Below are 5388 nucleotides of genomic sequence, written 5' to 3'. Positions count from 1 at the left end.
ATCACGCCAAATTTTTCTCGAAAAAAGCTTGCCAGAGCTTATTTTTAAAAAAAAACAAAAGAGGCTGGGCACAGTGGCTCACATCTGTAATCCCAGTACTTTGGGAGGCCAAGGCAGGCAGATCACGAGGTCAAGAGTTCGAGACCAGCCTGGCCAACATGGTGAAACCCATTCTCTACTAAAAATACAAAAAGATTAGCCGGGCATGATGGTGCATGCCTGTAATCCCAGCTACTCAGGAGGCTGAGGCAGGAGAATTACTTGAACCTGGGAGGTGGAGGTTGCAGTGAGCGAGATCGTGCCGCTGCACTCCAGCCTGGGTGACAGAACGAGACTCTGTCTTCAAAACAAAACCAAATAAAAACCTGTAGATTGGATGGCCTACATTGTGGAGGCTGGAAGGCTAAGAGCAAGGTGCCAGGCTGAATTCTGGCAAGGGTCCCCTTTCTGGTCTGCAGATGGCTGCTACCCCTCCACCTACTCCTGTGGGCTTTCTTTAGTGCAGGCTCCTGGAGAAAGGGAGAGAGAAAGCTCTCTGGTATCCCTTCTTCTAAGGGCACTAAGTCCATCAGACCAGGGTCTCATCCTCCTGACCTCATTTAATCCTAATCACCTCCCAGAGGCCTCATCTTCAAATATCATCCCCTTGGGTGTTAAAGCTTCAATATATAGACTTGGCGAGTGGGAGGCGGAAGCATTCAGCTCCTAGTGTTATCAAAGTTTACAATTGCAGGAGATTGATTGAAGCGACAAAGAGCGAACGTTTCTGAAACAGTTAAAGGGAAGAAGTGGGCGCAGGAAAGTGCTGTGGAAGTCAGAGTTTGGGCTGTACTCCTTAGAAGGGATTGGGTTTCAGTTGGGCAAAGAAGCCTAGGAACGCATTTGGGGAAAGAGAGGAGCAGGCATGTTGAGGAAAGCACAGGTATGCTAAGGACATTCAGGCCATGGACAGAGAACGGGGAGGAATGGCAGGGTGAAAAGCCAGCCGGACAGAAGTGTCAGGTTGAGCAGAAAAGACAGCGAAGGAGGAAGAGATGGCTGGGTCTGGGTTACAGGACCCTCAGAGCCTGTAATGGGTCAGAGGAAGCTGGCTTCCATCCTACTGGTAGAAGGGAAGGGAGCATACAGAGGCGGTCGTCCAGGAAGATGATTGGCCAGGGCCATGTGGTGTAGATGAAGGGGGCAGCAGGAGACAGGCGGACTGCTAAAGAGGCTGCAGCAGTGTACCAAACCTAAGCAAGTCAGAGCCCGGGTCAGGGTCTTGGATCCTGCCTGCCACTGCTTTTGCCCTAAGTAGCTGGCCATTCCTGGCTTCATTTTCTCTCTGTTGAAGATGTTGCATAATTTGGGGACATGTGCAGGAGTCCAAGGGCCTCTTTCAAAATCCTTGTCTTGTTTCGACTAACGAAATCATAGAATGGCAGGAAGAGTTCCAAGAAGAAGCCTCAAGCCCAGAGAGAACATGAGCGCGTACCTGAAGGTGTTAGAGACATAAATTACAATGAACTAAGATTGAATGAGAGATTGTGATAAGATCATTTACAAAAGCATTTGCTGGGGAAAATCTGTGTTCTCTTGACCATCAGGAAGCATGGACATACCTAGTCCTTCTACCCCACACACAGGGAAAGTGAACTAGAGGAAGCATAGGGAATTGAACTGATTTTGTAAGATTCACTTTTCCACTAAAAAAAATCAAAACAATGCTTGCTTTCTATCCAAACAGGGTATCTCTGGATAGTTCTCTGAAAATCATTTCACAATTCACATTCCTGGGCCAAATGTTCCTAAAGTATATGACTATTTCTCCTCTGACAGCCCTGGTAAAGGAATTTGATTACATTTGGCAAAGAAATCTAGAGACACATCCTTGTAGGTGAAAGAGGGCCTGATAAAACTGTATGAGCCAAACTCCCCATATAGGTTGTAAGCCCAAATCAAGAAAAATCCCAAGCCATTGGCAAGTAGTGTCTGCTTTGGTTTTTCCCACCAGAGTCTGTTTCTTCAGAGTCCTAGATATGGAAAAGATATGGTGGCTTTTGGCCAGGTGCGGTGGCTCACTCTTGTAATCCCAGCACTTTGGGAGGCTGAGGCAGGTGGATCACGAGGTCAGGAGATCGAGACTATCCTGGCTAACACGGTGAAACCCAGTTTCTACTAAAAAATACAAAAACAAACAAACAAACAAAAAACAAAAAAAAAAAAGTGGGCATTGTGGCAGGGGCCTGTAGTCCCAGCTACTCGGGAGGCTGAGGCAGGAGAATGGCGTGAACCCGGGAGGCGGAGCTTGCAGTGAGCTGAGATCACGCCACTGCACTGCAGCCTGGGTGACAGAGTGAGACTGTCTCAAAAAAAAAAAAAAAAAAAAATATGGTGGCTTTTGACCCTGAAGCTGATGTCCCTGGAATGTGGTCCATAGTCAAGTCAGCCTTGTTCTGCAAAGCCCCAAGACAGAAAGCTAGCTGACAAGACACCTGCAGCCCAAATCTTGGGTACAGCTCACAACTGGGTCTATTAGAGGAATAGCATTGTAATAGCCTGCTCTATTACGCATCGAGTTGTGTCAGACAAAGAGTGAGTTTCTGGCAATCTCTACAGAGGGGGCTTGAGCCACATTTAGTCTTGGGAAGAAGAGCCATAGCACATTCTGGAACCTCCTGTCTTCTCAAGTGTCAAAGACAAACTTTAAGCCAGAGAGTCTCCTTTGGCCTTGAGAAAGATGGAAATTTTGTACAGGTTATGTAGGTGGAAGCCTCTAATGGGAAATAATACTAATAACATCTTAAATTTATGTGGTACCTTACAACATATAGAAACCCCCTCATTTGATCCAATATGAACTGGGCAGGTATCATTCACTCCACTTTGTAGATGAAGACGCAGACATTTCAGGAGGCTCAGCATCCTGCTTGGGTCACATACCTAGTGAGTAGCAGAGTCAGAATGCAAATCCCCATTTTCTGACCTCCGTCCACAGTACTTTCTGAACACCAGAAAGAAGGCCCTGTGAAAGGAACCTATTTCCTTGTCTGAGTAAATAACCTGTAGAAATGGTAGTTATGGGCTGGGCGTGGTGGCTCTCGCCTGTAATCCCAGCACTTTGGGAGGCTGAGGTGGGCAGATCACAAGGTCAGGAGTTCGAGACCAGCCTGGCCAACATGGTGAAACCCTGTCTCTACTAAAAATACAAAAATTAGCTGGGTGTGGTGGCGGGCACCTGTAATACCAGCTACTTGGGAGGCTAAGGCAGAAGAACGGCTTGAACCCAGGAGGTGGAGGTTGCAGTGAGCCGAGATCACGCCATTGCACTCCAGTCTGGGCAACAAGAGCGAAACTCCATCTCAAAAAATAAAATAAAAATTAAAAGGTGGTTAGAACAGCCATTTATAATAAATTTTTACCTGATTTGTATTCAGTTGACAATCACCATTTATGATTAAAGTCAAAAGACGCCTGATTTTATGCTACTTCCAATGCAAGCGGGAGATGAGGAAATGAGACAAGCTCTGAGCTCGGTTGAAGCGAAGTTCATTTGTTACTTTACCACTTTATTTTTTAGCAAAAGTTATCCTGCAACTCCCTCTCTCCACTCTAAACATGCAAAAGAACCTCGAATTGTTTCTAAATCATTTACCTACATGAAAGCTCATTCACATTCCCCCTGGGGCCCTGAGATGTTGGAGGAGGAAGGGCTGCCAGGGAGAATGGGTGCCCCTTCATCTCATTTCCCTTGCTGAGACCACTGGATTTGTTTCTGTATAGGGAGCTCTGCTTAAATCTCCAACCTGGAAATACGTTCTAGCAATCCATGTTCCACTTCTACCAAAAACAAATCATAGATACTCTAGAGTTGTCACAGTGACATTTTTCCAGGGATGGTATCTGTTTTCTTCTAAAATTTGCAAGTGGAAGAAACTCAAAATATTCAAGTCATGCAGCTATGTCTGGACCAGGTTTTGTCTTTAAACATTTAACTCCCCTTTTTGAGGTATGTTAGCATAAGTACATACATATGTAGGTAAATACAATTTTAGAAAACAAAAGCTAACAAACATTTGTGAGTTGTTGAGAATGTGGGTCAACATATGCAAATTAACTTCCTGGTGGCATCAGCAAGTTAATGGAATTGGAATCAGTGATCAGTAGGCTGAATAAGAACTTAAGGCCACCCACTCCTGTGTTTCTCAGTATCTTCTCTCCATGTCCCCTTGGACAAGGGAGCATAATGATCTTATAATCTGCTTCTAAGTTAGTTGAAAATTAAAAAATATTATTGCTATTAATGACAAATTTAATAAAAATAAAAAACAGATCAAAGCAACGGATGACAGCTCTGCTTTGTTTTCATACCTCTCGTCACCTCTATGCCTCTTGGGATAACAAAATTGTGGCCCAGCCCAGCTTTGTATCATAGAGGAAACCAGACGAGAGAAGGGAGGTGACGCGACGGTCAGTGTGATCAACAGAGACCTGAAATGGGAATCAGAACACCTGAGTTTCAGGTACAGACACTCACTTGAGCCTGTAGGACCTCCTAAAGGCCTTTGTTTTCTCATTCATGAAATAGCTGTTTTTTAAAAAGCCTTAATTTTGCTTCTTTTTACAAAATTACATCAAGATCAAGACATGTCATGGTTATAAAAGCTATTTGTGGAAGTAATGGATTACCTGCTCCTGAATGAAGGATGCTTACTGTTACTCTAATAGAAGAAATGGATTAAATAACTGTTTCTCCAATAGACGGGTTCCTGGTACATTTGATTTTGGAGACTTCCCCCACCCTATAGTTGATCAATTTTCTATGACCCTCTTTTGGATTCCTTTCTGTGGCTCCGGCGCTTCCCAAGCCCCTAAACTCACCATGTACTTCTCTCTTAGGCCTCCTAAAATTCTCAGCACAAGGTAAAGAACTTAGAGGTGGATAAAGTCACTTGAAAACATATGCGCTTGCGGGCTGTGGGCAAGGCCACTTGAGGCCCAGGTGAGCCAAAGGACCACACAGAATAGGGCAATGTCTCTCTTCCTGCCCTGCGCCCCAGGCCCTCAGAAAACCAGAACACAGAGTCAGCAGGGACACCCCATAGGATGAAGGGTTAGAGAGGCCGTTTTCAGGCAGTGGCAAAGGCAGGAGTGGTGGCAAGGGCCTCTTGGAAAGGTGGCTTTCGGACGCAGACTTCCAGGAGGAGATGGCCTCAAGAGACTAGTAGCCGGGGGTGGTGATGCATGCCCAGCTACTAGAGAAGCTGAGATGGGAAGATTGCTTGAGCCCAGGAGTTTCAGGCTACAGTAAGCTATGATCCTTGCACCACTGCGCTCCAGCCTGGGTGACAGAGAGAGAACATGAGTCTTTTTTTTTTTTTTTTTTTTTTTTTTTTTTTTTTTGAAAGG

This window comes from Theropithecus gelada, chromosome 8 (genome assembly GCF_003255815.1).
Source record: "Theropithecus gelada isolate Dixy chromosome 8, Tgel_1.0, whole genome shotgun sequence".
NCBI classification, from domain to species: Eukaryota; Metazoa; Chordata; class Mammalia; order Primates; family Cercopithecidae; genus Theropithecus; species Theropithecus gelada.
The sequence above is the reverse complement of the archived record's forward strand: the minus strand, read 5'-3'. Positions refer to the sequence as shown.